At 48.6% G+C, this 15,351-nt stretch overlaps 1 long non-coding RNA gene across 2 annotated transcripts; it reads right to left on the bottom strand.

The window, feature by feature from the left end:
- Positions 1–4,126: 4,126 nt before the first annotated feature.
- Positions 4,127–12,989, bottom strand: LOC144106954 (uncharacterized). Of its 2 annotated transcripts, none has more exons than XR_013309169.1 (3): positions 12,828–12,989; positions 7,674–7,868; positions 4,127–5,218 (listed from the first exon to the last, which is right to left on the bottom strand). It is a non-coding gene; the product is annotated as an uncharacterized LOC144106954 (long non-coding RNA). The 2 variants fall into 2 exon arrangements; XR_013309170.1 differs by having other exon boundaries at positions 12,867–12,989.
- Positions 12,990–15,351: the final 2,362 nt, after the last annotated feature.

Genomic DNA, 15,351 nt, shown 5'->3' with positions numbered 1-15,351 from the left:
CGTTTTACGTGCAGCTTGAGGCCGAGTCGCTGCCGCTGGATCTCGATCTTGAAGGTCTCTTCATTTCCAGTGTGGATCCCGATATTTTCTGGGTGAGCGCTGGAAACGATATCTCCATCTTCCGTTCATCTCCGTGGTCGTCTCAAAATGTCATGCAAACCGGGGTGCCGACTTGCTCTCATGGATGGTCCAAAATCGCTGGCAATGATTTTGGACAGGCACTAAACACGCCTCACGTCTGGCTCCGAATGTTGGACAGATCGTGCATGATTCTACCTTGGGGTCCGAAGGGTAAACTGGCGCCATGAAAGAACAGCCCATGATATAACAGCTGGCGTTAAAGACAGCAAGAAAAGCAGGTCATAATTACACAGGTGGGATGGCACTAGCCCTTGTGGTAGTATCAGCAGTGGTAGTAGTAAGTAGTAGTAAGTAAGTAGTAGAAAGCAAACAAGTACGTTCGTAAAGCAAGTAGTAGCAGTAAGTAAGTAAGCAAGTAAGTAGTGTAAGCAAGAACGTAATTAGTAGTAAGTAAGTAAGGTAGTAGTAGAAGTAGTATTAGTAATAGTAGTAGTAGTAGTGGAGGACTATAATTCAGCCAAGATTTACCGGCCGAGCATACTCATATTTCTGGTAAATACTCGTAAAAAGGCCCGCCAAACGCACGACTTCCGTTAAGTGTGTTTAAAAACTTGCAACAAAAAAAGATCCGCCCGAACCAAAATACTAACCTCAAAGGTTACTGACATCATTGCATAGACGACTACAGAAGCGCAACGACGTCTTGATATAATGCTGATGTGTGTTTAGATCAAAGCTATTTCGTTGAATGGTATTTGACCGAATGTGTAAGAAGTCCTCTAGAAATTTTTATGAAAAAAAAAACGCATCATCATATATCATTTTGTTTTCATGAAGCTCATTAGCTTTTTTTATGCGATTCTTTGAGCTTTCAAATCTCTAAAGTTAATTATATAAATATTATACCCTACTTTTATTGTCGCCACAGTTAAGCTGCGCTAAAAATTACGCATCAAAGTTGAAGCGTAAGTACGCCCTTCACAGCAGTTAAAAAACGATTTTGCCGTCACCCCTCGAAACTACCCATCGACTAATACAAGCATAGTCTTTCCTTCTTTGTTCTTCACTTTACAGTTAGCATCAGATTTAACTTTTCCAAGAATGCGCCTTTCCTTGGTAATTGACCACGTTCGGCGCTCTGCGCACAATATTTATTTTGTTAACCATATTATTTCTTTTAATTTACGCAAGTGCCGCGCGTTTGTGCGTTTGGGGTCATATCTAGTCCTGTGCTGAAGCGTCCAAAAGACGTTTACTTGAAAGCTGGCGCCCGTGTTGGGTGGTTGCTCGCTTTTTGTCCTATGTGTTCGGTCTGGACACTTTTCATGATGCATGGCAGAGCACTTAAGAGAACACCTTTTTGTGCGTGCTGTTTTTGACGCCGTTTTTGACGTATCCTGCGCTCTTTTGTCGCAATGCTGCTTTTTCTGTATGCTTTTTTTTTTGCTGCGTCCTTTTTCCCGTGGCTCTTTTGTCGTTATGTTGTTGTTTTTTTCGCTGTTCTGACTCATGCCATTTTGACGTGTGCTGTTCTTTCGTGTCCCCGGGGTGAACAGTACGCAGGACTTCAAAGTACCTGATGGACTGGGGCAGCAGCTTCGCCGCGAAGTGGATTGGAATGAATGTTGACGGCTTCCCCCATTGAATATGCCTGCACAATAGAAAGTAGTGTTTTTCTGAGCTTTACAAAGGCTTCATTCACTCCGCAAAGCCTTGTAATGATTCCTTGGATTGGGCTATCGGAGGGGGGGGGGGGGGGGGGGGGTCAAAAGTAGGCTGACACTGTCACCTGCTTTCCCCACACAGTTATGGTTTTAGCTCAACGTACAGAAGAGCGCGCTCCTTACTGGTTGTCGCGATTGTAGGAGTGCTTGTATCTCGGTTACTGCGCTCTAGGACGTGCGCGGCAGCTGCATCTGGAATCGAGCAGTCGCTCAGTATGGCCGCTCTGAGGTCACGCTCGGCGAATGCCATGATGTCAAAACCGCCGAGTTCTGGCTTAAAGACTATCTTGTAGTGGCCGCGCGGCATGAGAGGCAAAGATCGAGAATTTTTGTAGCGCCGAGGAGCGGCAGGCAATTCCTTTTTTTTTTATCCTGAAGGTAACCCGTGCCACCTGTGGCGTCTCCGACTCGGCGTGTTGACACCACCATGTTGCCTGCCTTAGTTGAATTCGCTTTGTGGGACGGATTTCAATATTGGAAATGTTTATCTCTAACATTTAGATGTGCCCAGTCGGGAGTTTCCAGCTCGTCTGGTGAAATGCGATCACCCACACGATGCACTTTATGACTAAAGATGTGCTAGATGGAGGCCGAGCCACCGAGGCTGAACGCGGTCGCCGGCCTTGTTTGGTCTCGAACTTGCCAAAATGGTGGTGAAGGCCACAGAAAACGTTCCAACGATGCAGGACAATTTTTCGCATATCTTGTCGCGCTTGAGAGTTTTCTGAGGGGCCAAACGTTTACAACAAGCTTTGTAAAATGCGGAGCCCAGGAGGCGAGTGTCCGCTCCCGTCGGCCCGCAAGCGGAAGTCAGAAATCAGCGGACATTAGAAAGCGTGGTATAGAAGGAAACTTGCAATCATCGTCGACTGTGTTCCCTACGCCTGCGGCATGCATGCCCTAGTCACACCATTTTTTCATTGCCTCGCGTCTTCGACAGGTGCTTTTTCTGTTTTTGAAAGTGAGTTACCTTAAAATATATACGCCAACTAATGCTAAACACGCCACGGAGAGAAATTGAACGCGTCTATTCAGCACTTGTGGGTGATCCGTGCTGACGCTTCTTACTGCAAACGTAGCGTCGCGCAGTAAGGTACAGCCGGGCATTAACATGCTTTAAGGTCTTCAAAAACAAGATTCGCATAATGGCGGCAGCCGTCGCCTCCTGAGTACCGTAAGCGTAACTGTTGCCACGCCTTCTCTTTCCACAATTTGTGCTCCTGCTACTTTGTGCAGAGGTTAATTAGACTACTCTTGTGGGGCCACCAGCACCCAACAAGCAGAAAACGACTCATTTGCCTCAATTATCGCACTGCCACAGTAGTGGATGAGCAACCTTGTCCGCCCGAGGCAGACGAACCATCGAAGGAACACCCCCGTTTCTGTATGGAACACCCCCCCCCCCCCCCCCGTTTCTGTATGGCACTATCTAAACCTTGCTGGTCAGCGTAGTCAAGTTTTTCGCCCCAAACACGGTGATTTTGTCAACATTTTGAAAGAAAAACAAAATATGTAGGTGCAGCTAAACGCTATGCTGGTGTGGAGCTACAGTGTTCTACAAGAATGGCCAGGAACACCTTTTAATTATTCACTGCCACCGCATGCCGAGAGATCTCGAAATTTGCTGCTTAGACGCACTCGGTAATGTGCACAGTGATAGTGATTTTTGAAGAATTGGGTTCATTCGTTGCTCCCGTCTTGAGACTGTCGAAGGAACCTTCAGCCTCTGAGGCTAGAGATTTTCGTCCCGCTTGTTAAGCAGATAACTCGTATGTTCGCTAAATGAGTGCTTCAAGATACTACCACACTTTTTCATTTCCTTCGCTTGCGCAAATATCACTTGGAAATGTGCCAATCGCCGATTACGAATGCGCCCCGGCGCTTTTTGTCGTTTGCATATCTGTGTATGTAAAGATATATGGACAGCTCGTTTTCATCGAGTGAATGGCAAGATGAGCTCTCATTATCTGAAAAAAAATATGTTCCCTTGCGCACAGCCTCTGCTTTGTGTGCGCACTACAATAAAACTGCAATAAGCGAGGACCATAATATCGCCTGCCTGGAAATGAATCCCAGGGTCCTGTATTGTTGGATAACGTACAAAACTGCGATAAGTCAAACAACGAAGTCATGATTCGTTTAAACTTAGTCCAATTTGTTCCTTGCACTCAAGCACAGCACGATGGCGTTCACTATGCTAGCGAAATGTCTTGACATAAATGAGTGCGTAATCCAGGTAGTACTTGCCCTTCTTCTTGAAGGGATTTGACCGATAACGGAACAAAATTTCTATGAGTTGTATGAGCCTATGACTAGCGCATTACACAGTGGGGCCACTGACCATATTTATTCGTCCTTTAACTGACGGGCGGGCGCCGGAGAGGTCGCATCACTGTGACGGATATCCAGCTGTGTTCTGACCTGCATGAGTTCGACTCGTCTTCTTTCATCCGCGTGCTTTGGCGGCCACGCTGCAGGGGCTGCAGGTGCGAGGAGGAAATGCCAATCACTGTGGCCTAATCTAGCAGCAGCAAGGAAGTGCAGGTGACGCTGAGATGAGCGGGCCATGAAGGGCTGGCGCGGGAAGCAATCTTACCTCGGAGGAACGAGAGGCCACAAAGCAGAAGTACGTGAGTCGGGACAGTCGGGAAAAAGCTGCCGTGTTTTCTCAGGCGGCAAAGCAGCGTAAGAAGCGGCAACATCATTCACGGACGCGGCGTGGGGCACTGGAAGATCAGGAAGTAGAGTGCCGAGATGAAACGGTTGGGCGCCGAATTGCTTGAAAAATGCAGCCTTAAGCGAGTCACACAGGTGCTCCTCAGGCAGCGGGAGTAGCAGCTCGTTAAATAGCGCAGAGGGCAGCACCCACCGAACCAGGAAGCGCGGCCACACTTGAGAGAAGAGGCCGTTGACGTGCCATATGGCATTGACCTGGCCGAACCAGGCTACCGTTGAATCAGGACGAAACAGCGGAAGCCGTTGCCTAATAAGATTTTGGCGCATACGCGGGCTCCACTCGTCCTCCGGTAGGGTAATGGTTGCAGGTGCTGCAGACGTGGCGGCTTAACGGCAGGAAGTAAAGGCGGCGATGCGCTGCCTCGGTGGCAGGCTGCAGAAGCTCGTAATCTCCGGGTCAACAATTATGCGGCGCTAGTGGCCACCATAAACGCGTGCAAAGACAACTAACTCTTCACTGATCTGGGGCGTACGGTGGCGTTTGCTATCACACACCGCTTCGGAAAGAACGCTCGTTCTCGTCTGGTACGCATCAGTTCTCAGCGTTCTTGAGCGAGTCGTGGGCTCCGTGGTTGCATTCGTGGTCCGCGCAATGGTGACGGGCCACGTGTGGTAGGTCGTGTAATCGGGCTCCTGGGTCCTAGTGAAGTCTGGATACGCAGTGCAGGTGCTGCCGTCTGAAACAAGGATGTCGCGTTGAGCATTCGTTGGCTTTACGGCTACATTTCTGCCTTGCTCGCGCGGCCATGCAGACTGATTGCAGCCGTGGCAAACACGCTGTTCGGCCACTTGCAGGAAAACGAAACCGTAAGAGACACTTATGATTAGTCTTAAGGGTATGACGTGATAGCTGCAATGGGTTGTTGATCCTATATGCCAAGCTGGGCATTCTCTACTTTGCTTTCACATATCCCTAGTAGTTCTAATACCACTCCTGGCGCAGTGGTGCAGCGGTTAAACAATGCGCCCCAGGCCTGCAACGGCAGATTCTCCCACCAGTGTGTCTAGTGAGCCCAAGGTTGCTATAACCGAGAAACAACCCGCGGCCAAAAATCGCCACCTTGGTTGCTTCTCTGGAAACTCTTCGTGTATTTTCCGTGGGACCCTCAACGCTATTCGTTTACTAAGAGAAAAGCGTGAGCGAGGAGATCAAGTTCTCTTCAGGCGTGGCGCGACTCGTGTTTGTGGCCCTTGCCAGCAATGTCGACTGTCTTCAGCCAGCACGTTCGATCACGTTTCTACGAGGCATTCCTAGTAATACAGGACGTACTACGTCGGCCGCTATGGACGAGGGTGGCGCTGGTGAACACTAAAGGTTCTGTTACAATACACGTAACTACCCCCGAAAGCAGAACTTCGGACAGCCCTCGCCGTAGCTCAGCAGAGCACCAGACGCGAAATTCAGAGGTCATGAGTTCGGATCCCTTCGACAGCATGTGGTTGTTTGTATTCTGTTGTTTAATTTCGTTTTATGAAAAACCACAAACTAAAGTGAAAAAGGCACATCCCCATAGTATTTGAGTTCGGTGACTCTTGGCTTTTGTCTAGTGTGTCATGACAAGCACCTCGTTCTGTTCGCTTCTCTGCTATATAGTTTAACGGGGGCCTCGAATATTCCAGTCGGGACGTAAAAGGTAGCATAAGGTGGTTCTCGCACAGCTTCTACTCTTACGGTTCCATCACGTTCCTACGTGGCACTCGCTGTAATACAGGACGTACTACGGCCGCCTCTATGGTGAGGGTCGCACTGGTGAACACAATCAGGGTTTGGTTACACAACACATATATACCCACTAAAGCAGAATACTGGAGAGCTGTCGTTGTAGTTCAGTTGGTAGATCACCGGACGCGAAATTTGGAGGACTTGGGCTCGAATTCCACCTATAGCTTGGGGTTGTTTTTCTTCTGCTTTTCTTATTCTCTCATTAAAGAAAATCCACAAACATAAAAAAATAAAGATGTCCCTTATGTTCTATGGCATCGGTAACTGTTGGGTTCCATTTTGTACGTCTTAACGAGCACTTCTTTTCATAACTTTGTCTCTCCCGTTTTCAGATTATTCGGCCGTAGTTTGTCGGTCTTTGCGTTTTGTTGTGCAAACTTAGGTCCTCAGTCATGCACTGCACTTCATTCGTCGAGTTACTTAGCAGAGCAACGTTATGAGCAACTAAAGAGTTTACTTAATTGTGCACCTTTGTGTCTTAACAAATCAAACCTCCTCAGTACCTCCTGTATATAGACAGTGAGTAGCAACGGAGTTACTGAAAAGCCTGTGTTGGTACATCAGAACAGAGCTAATACGTGCAGCCGCAGCGGTGGCTCAGTGGTTATGGCGCTCGGCTGCTGACCCTAAAGGCGCGGGCTCGATCCCTGCCGCGGCAGTTGAATTTTTATGAAGGGAGGCCCATGTACTGTGCGATGTCAGTGCACGTTAAAGAACCCCAAGCGGTCGAAATTTCCGGAGCCCTTCACTACGGCGTCCCTCAAAGCCTGAGTCGCTTTGGCACGTTAAACCACCATAAACCAAACCAAATCAATACGTGCTAACTAGCAGGCTGGTTATCTAAAATTAAAAAGACTCCCTAACACCTGAGGGGCATATAGCCTACCATAACTAATAAACACGCCAGTTTTATAATTTCGAAACCGCGGGTACCCTTGGCGCTGTGGCCCTACAGATTTTGTCTACATCGCGCCAAAATACTTTCGTTTTCGAGGAGCTTGCAGTCAAAGCAACCTCTCCAGCCCACGAAACTCGTTGAAATAGCCACAATTGTTTGGCCACAGTGCCAAGGGTATCTGCAGTTTTGAAGTTCGTAAACCTCAGATGGATATTAATTGCGGTGGGCTAGATTCCTCTCAATAATTAAGGAGCCAACAGTAATAGTAAAAGTTTACTATTCAATATCACTTAATGAACCTGCTAGTTACCATGCCTTAGCGGTATTTTGATGTGGCACACCACTGACAATGCTAAGTCGAAAAAAGAACGCTTTTCAAACTCGAAAAGCAAAGTTTTAAATGTTGTGTAACGTCGTAGGTAAGCAGTCTGCTTCATTCGGCGTATTTCTCCATGTAACTCGCTCTCCCAAACCGTCCATAACATTGCGCGCAATCTCTCGCGTTCCGCACCGTATTCAAAAGGGCCAGTGAAGATCGACGGTGTCCAGGACCTGGACTGCGTCGCGGAAGCTAGCGTCGGCTGGAAGATTGTCCGCTCGTTCTTCGGCGCCTGGGGCAGGTTTATGACAGGCATCCCGCCGTAATCCGCCGATTTCGCATTGGGGTCCATGGTGAAGTCTGGCTCTTACATACTTGGCTGGTCACCTGCACAAAGAGCATTGCGATCGCCAAATTTTTCGCTGTTTGGCTGGCCTCCTGATAACATCATGCCGCTAGCCGCATGCCCACATGTGGAACAAATATATTAGCCACTCGTTGCACGGTAAGCAATATGCCAGAAGAGGATATATAAAAGGGTCGAGTATCGTGGAGGCGCAGTGTAACTGACTTTTGCCTGCGCGTGCTATCATCGGTCATGTTATGTCGTGGAAATGCATCGGACAATGCCGATCTTAAATATGCTTCTGAGGACGTGCCGTCCCCGTCACAAACGTCTTAAATAGACGCCCCTAACGTGCTCAGTGCCTACTGAGTACGTAACAATTTTGGGGGAGTTTGCTGGGTACCAACACGGATCGCTCTGGTCGTCGACGGAGCCGCTGAGTTGCTGGATTACCTCCCTTTTCATTGGATATGCCTCAAGACGGGGACGGCGAGCAAGCCGTGCCCGCGGCGAGCTCCTGGCAGCATCACCGCGAACCGCCCACCTTTACTGGAAAGTCCGACGAAGACGTCGATTAGTGCCTCAAGAATTACGAGCGCGTAAGTCGGTACAACCGATGGGATACTACTGTAAAGCTAGCCAACGACGTATTCTTTTTGAAAGAGACAGCGCTGGTTTGATTCTGCTACCATGAACACTCCCTTACCATGTGTGAACGTTTTGCAGAAGAGATAAACAAGTGTTTTGGTGACGGATCTGCCAGAAAGAAACGCGCCGAACAAACCCAGCTTCAACGGGTCCAATTACCTGGTGAGAATTGTAACGTACACATCGAAGACATCGTAAAGTTGCGCAGGGTAGTGAGTCCACAAATGTCTGAAGAAGATAAGAATGTAAACCTGCTTAAAGGGATCGTTGAAGATGTGAACAACTTCCTTATCATCAAAGACAGTTTGAACTCTACTGCCGACGTCATCAGGCACTGCAGAACGTTCAAGGCCTGGAATCTTCGTGGTATTGTCCAGAAATTTGGGCGCCTGGCCAAAGTCACCTCGTCTTCTTCTTCTTCTTCTCCTCAAGTAATATGGCACATACCCATGTGGGTGGGATTGGCCAAGGTATAGAGTAGAATGCCAATGAAGCATTTGCGCGGGGAAGGAAACGTCACAAGACTGAATCAAGATAAAAAAATTGGAAAAATGAAATGAATTCTAGAGGTATGAGTCATCCGGAATAGAATCAATCTAGCCTTTTTTGGACATGCGAAAGAATTTTGTATATAGCTAACAAGATAATCGATTAGTTGCACTTATGTAATCGTGAAAGTAGCCGCATACACTTCTTAACGGGAATCCCTTGGCGCTCGCACCGAACTATAGAAGAACTGTAAGAGACAGAGGCAGTCCTAGTCTCGAAAGAGGAACCTCCAGATATTGCTTTCTCTGAACCGCGAACCGCCGGCAAGAGAGAAGAAAATGATCGATTGATTCAACTTGCCCACATGATACACAAAGGTTTGTCGCAGCGAACCCGCACCTGCATAAGTACAAGTTTAAGTGAGGGATTCTACATCGCAGGAGCGTCATGGACACTTCACAAAGCCTTGACTTACACCACCGGATATTCCATGGGTACTTTAGGTGTTGAAAGTACACGGTATTGAGCAAAGGATCACTCAAAGTGGCTGAAATATGTTGGAACCGCTGGAAACGTGAAGCTGCTAACAGAATAAGGTGAGGGACGGGATATATTATAGGTGCGCTGAGAGCTGACCTTGCCAATAAATCAGCCACCTCGTTAAAATAGACGCCTGAATGCCCAGGTACCCAGACCAAACGGATCTCGCGCACTGTGCTCGGAACAAAAAACCTAAGTGAACGAGTCAAGAAAGATTTTTCCGAATTTTGGAGAGAGACAATAACTGAAAGGCAGTCTGTAAGAATAAGAACCCGTGCAACATGTCTGGGAATTTTAAGAAGAGCCAAACCAATGGCCAAAAACTCTGCGAAGAATATAGGAGTATAATCAGGGATACGAACGGAGTAGCTCCAATCTAGATCCTGCGATATATTCCAATCGCCGCCTTCTCACAGCTGCCGGAGGCATCAGTGGAGAGAACAGTATGATGTGGTATGATGTGGAGGTTAAAGCAATCTGCCGAATATTGTCGAATTGAAATCCATTGTCTGCATTTTTTAAAAAGTAAAATTATTTTCGCAATTTTTCCAACTGTGAGGAATCCAAAAGGTTTCCAATGACGCATTTACAATATCTAGAAGGTGAGTTGGAAAGTCGTGCGCTAAAATCTTTAACATGCCCACTGTAATCCCGACAAATTCCGGAGCAGCAGAGTGCATCGAGGAAACAATTTGCAGGAGCTCTCGACACGTCGACCTCAGGATAGTCCGGGCTGGGGGGTGAGATTGTGCAAAGGTTCTGCTTTTTGTACCTAGAAACGTAAGGCCAGCCCCTGCGCGATGCGTTCAAGGTTTTGCTTAGCCTCCTGCGGAGACATTATCATCGACCTTATGCGATTGGAGGGCGGAAAGCTGTTATTCTGCGCCATGAATCTATAGAGAGCCTTCTTATTCTGGTGTTTTGAGAGATACGTGTTTAAATTTTGATTACAATCCTCCTTTGCCTTTTTAACAGTTCTTTTGAAACATTGCAGAGAAGAACTTATAATTTATCCAATTAGCTGGGCTCTGATTACAGGAAAGGCTTTTCCAGGCTGCTTTTACTACGACGATAAGCTTTCTCACACTCCTCCGTCCACCAAGGAGACGGCTGTCTGGCAGGAGCAGTAGTGCGCACCGAGAATACAGAGCTCTCAGCAGCATCTTGTAGAAAAGGTAATTGTCCGCTGAGCTCTTTGTGCTCGACCTGAGCTAACTATGGAGGGTAGTGAGGCAGATATCAATTTTTTGTACATAATGTGGTTTACAAATTTCATGGTTGCACCACCTATTTCTGATAGGCGAGGGATATAATAGAAAAAGGTTATTGGAAAGTGGTCACTAGATGTACCTGAGTCTTCAGTTGACCATGCAGATACGCCAAACCCACGAGATGCTAATGTTAAATCTATGATTGAACGGGATCCTCCTCGCATAAAGGTTACTGCTCCGGAATTACAGCAGCGCACTGCATTCATTGACATCCAGGACCACAGAAGCTGGCCGCAGGAGTCAGAGCGACTATCCCAGACACTGTGGTGCGAATTAAAATCTCCTGCGATGACTGTGCTGTTTCCGCCGCTCAGTAAGGTATCCAAACAGTCTGTCCTGTGAACACCGATTGGGAAGTAGACGTTAGCAATAGTGACTTTGGCGCACTGTGGAAGGAAGATTTCAACCGCCAACAACTCACAGTCAGGGCGCATAACTGTCTGCGAGATTGATGCCCGGTGACATATTTTCGTAGAGATCATAGTTATTAACCCACCACCCCTGCCATTATCGCGATCTACCCTGAAAACACGAAATTTTTTTAAATGTGAATGATTTAAGTGGAGAGAGCCACGTTTCTTGTAAAATCACAATATCTGGATTATGTTTATGAAGAAGTAATCAAGATCCGGTAAAGAAGAATGTACGGAGCGACAATTCCACTGCAGAACTTTTAGACCCGCCATGATTATCCACTGGTTAAAGAGGCATCAACAGCCTCCTTCAGCACATCAGTGTGGGGAATATATTTGGGGGGTCCTTTCTTTGCTTTGACTTGCGGAACAGCTGGCTTCGAGGGGTGAGGAAGAAGCTCGACGCTTCTGGGAAGTGGTGAGCATTTCAACGTCCATGCTACAAGTATCTACGTGAGCGACACTGTCAGGAGCGCTATTGGCAGGCGGTACCTGGGGCACGGTAGGAGGCGACAAGAAATGACTCTTACTAGCAGCACTTGGGAGTGATGCCGGCGTAGCCACCGAAAACATGTGATTCAGTTAGGCAGAGATTGGCCAAGCAACAAGTTGAGATAGAGCCTCGGTGAAACTTGCCCAGCATTCGCTCGACCACCACAGAAAGAGCCTGTTCTACTGAGGACACTATTGAAGTAGTCAAACTTGATGGTATATCAGCAACAGAGCTTCGCGCACGGCTGGCATATGTAGTATCCCTCCGATCCAGAAGTGCATAAGCATCTGCTCTCGAACATCATTTCGCTTGAATGATATCGAGCAGGCTTTGTTCGCCAGCTCGTTTCGAGCAGTTGACATCATCAGCTGAGTGGTTGCCCTTGCCATAGGCAACACTGGGGCTGATCAGAGGCGCAGCTGTCATCTGAATGCCCTTCTCCACAAACACGGCAGCGGGTCGCCGACTTACACGCTTTACCACTGTGACCGAAACGCCAACAGTTGTTGCACTGAAGAGGACGGGGCTGCAGAGGGTCCACACGATACACTATCGGCCAAACCTTGAGTTCAGAAGGACAGGAGGAACCAGCAAACGTAGTGATAACTGACTCTGTCCGCAACACGCACACCATTGAATTCTCTACTGCACCGGTAGACAGAAAGAACCCCCACACCTGCATCCTGAAATTCCTCCAGTATATCCTGCGGGGAGGATGCTGGGTCCACGCCACAGAACAATACCTTTGGAACATGCTAGCTGTTCCGGGATGAAGGCTTTAACCGCTAATGACTGAAAAATTTTTGCACTAGAGCAGGTCTGTGACACAATCAATGTCAGCGGACCTGCAAACAATGCCTCTCCGGCCGAACGGTCGCACCTCAGAGATCTGGAGGGTAGTGGGTAGGAGAGATCTTAGCTCCTGCTGAAGGACCTTGGAGCTTTTCATCTTGATCGTTCCCTCACCGATCGGCACGAGAGCCACAGGGATGATGTCAATTCCATTTTTACGAAAATTTTCTAGCGGCAAGCTTTGGGTGGGCAAGCTGGCAAACCAGGTTGCCGACCCTCCACCCGGGGAGGTCAGCGACATACCTGAGCCAAACGCACCCTCAAATGCACATTAACCTGACCTACAGACCTAACCTGAGACCTGGCCAAATCCTCCACGCAGAACGGCCTCACCAGAGATGACCACGTAGGCACCACCAGGGGCACCACAGTTGAGCTCGAAGCCAAGCACCAGCAAGAACACGTCGGCACCGTCCAACACCCGGCTGCAACCGCAGCTGCACCTGCTCTTCCTCCTCTTCTTCTTCCTGCGTCGACCTCCGTCACCTCCGTCGACCAGCTTCTTTTTCCTCTATGCTTCCCGTTTCCTCCGCTTCGTCGTCGACACGAAGTACGTTATAATATATACGTGTATAAATGTAAATAACCCGGCCGCCGCCCGTCGGGTTCAAACCTGGGTACTCCGGCTCAGTAGACGAGTGCCTTGATCACTGAGCAACCGCGGCAGGTACCTCCATTCATATCTTAGGGGAAGCCAGTATATGCCTGCATGCGGTGGCAGGCGCAGCCGTTTGTTCGACAGTTTGTTAAGCAAACGCCTTTCTGGCTCATGAGTGACGTGGGCGTAATTTGTAGAAAGAGGTTTGTCCCTCAGTGGCGTGGACGGAAGTTGTAGACAACAGGTGTCCGCAGAAGTGTCTGCACTTTTATATGGCAATTAAAGTAAGTAGAAAATAAAGTTGAGATCTTGTAGGAATCGAATCAGAACTGCTGGCGTGTGAGACGGGGACGCTGCCAATCCGCCACAACACGTCGACATTTGAAGCACAATCTATGCGCGTCTAGAGAAGGCACAGTTCCTAAAAACGTATATTCGGGATATGTTCTGAGGCCTACTTGAGTAATTGTGAGCATGTTAATTACAGATGTCGCAATCAAGCGAGTAAGAAATTTCCTCCGTGCTTGGCGTACAGTCGTGGCGCCATCATGTGGCACCCACTCAAAAACTCCTCCAATGTACGGCGGTGGCGCAGGAAATGGCACAGGTGGTGGAGTGCTCGTAGCTTTCGCTTTTCCGCACGTAAGGAGACTTCAGTGCTCTTCATAATTTTTCGACTGCGTGTTTTGCTGTGGCAAAGTGAAATGTGATGTGTTTCAGTTTGCTTATATTATAACGTTATCTGTGAAGTCGCGTACTTTTCTGAAGTGCAGCATATGAAGTGAAGGTCCAAGTTTTGCTAGGTTTCATAGCAAGTCATTTTTACGTGTTTTGTTTTTGAAGCTGGCGCAACGTGGCTGCTCTGAATGTACTAACACCACCTTCTGCTTGGAAGTTCGGCAAGCATGAGGGTGATTCCGGTGGCGGTTGTTTGCGGTTCAGAAGCACATTTCCTAAACTGGCGCTGCGTGGTAGGTCCTCATTCAAGCCATGGTGCGGCGCACACCACGAAGCATTTCTTCCCACGGCCCTGTCGTATTCTTTCCAGCAAGCAGACGGCTGCATCTGAAATATTGATCTCATGGCCTCCTTTCTTGCTCACGCAGGCCATGACGCCAGTTCTCGTGGGACCCCATCGTTTCCCGCGCAGCTTCAGCTTCGCTGAGCAGTTTTCGCGAGCTACCTTCCTTGGACAAACCGCGGCCCTGTCGCAGCGGCTCCTTCTGCGGTGCATTTCCCTTCTACAGCGCTGGTAAACTCCGCGGCTGCCATGAACACAGCGTCGCGCTCGGCTTCTTCCCGGCTCTGTCTGCCCGCTACGCTGAAAACCATCTCTCTTCCTGCCGTGCTGGTTGACCCTGCGAATGCGCCCTCCTCCGCTTCAAGCGTAACTCACGCGCACGTATTATGGATTACCGGACTCCCACAAACAGCTCCTCAGACAGTTCAGACTGCTGTTCCGCGCGGTGGGTCCGTGCTGCGCGGCGCTGCCGTTCGGTGGTTGTGGTATAGTTGCTGCATTGAGCTATAGCCACACAACAATGCGTGTTAGCTCCGGGGTGAGAAGTGACTGTTGTGCGTGAGTGGACTGGCACTGTGCCCAGCCGTGTCTACCAACCCGGCGCCGCGGATGACAGGCCACAATGAAAAATTACGGAGGGCACTTAAGACTCACGTTCGTGAACGCCAAAACGTGCACGTGGAGTTCGGCTGCGGCGACGGTGTAATACATTAGCCACCGAAGCTCATCTGTTCGCGCCGCCCCGATTTGAAGTTGATGAAGACGACGATACCAAAACCAAGCGCGAGAGGACGGCAGTTTAGCTCGCCGGATGTTGTGCAGTGGTGATGGCTTAGTCCTCCAATACATTGGCCAGCAAACCTTATCGGTTTTTGCCTGCTTATGTTCGAAACCTACTTTGCTTTGGTTCGTTTCTTGTGGATGTTCGATCAACGCCGGAATTTCTGTGTAATGAGTCTTGTATTGCTTTCGTATCAATAATACCTGTGCCGCGACTCGTCATTCCGCGTCCCTATGACCGTAGCATCCAGTGTCTCCATCTTGTGTGGACCTAGCTTCTTGCATCTTTCCGCCGGATTCCTCAGGTGACATCTCCACCAAGGATATAATAAGGCGGAAGCATCATTAACCATAGCACAAAATTCCGTCAGTGGTCAGCGTTGAGGCCGAGAGATTGTCCCAAAATCATGGCATCGCAG

Source organism: Amblyomma americanum, chromosome 10 (genome assembly GCF_052857255.1).
Source record: "Amblyomma americanum isolate KBUSLIRL-KWMA chromosome 10, ASM5285725v1, whole genome shotgun sequence".
Classification (NCBI taxonomy): Eukaryota; Metazoa; Arthropoda; class Arachnida; order Ixodida; family Ixodidae; genus Amblyomma; species Amblyomma americanum.
This window is presented reverse-complemented; position numbering and strand designations above follow the sequence as displayed.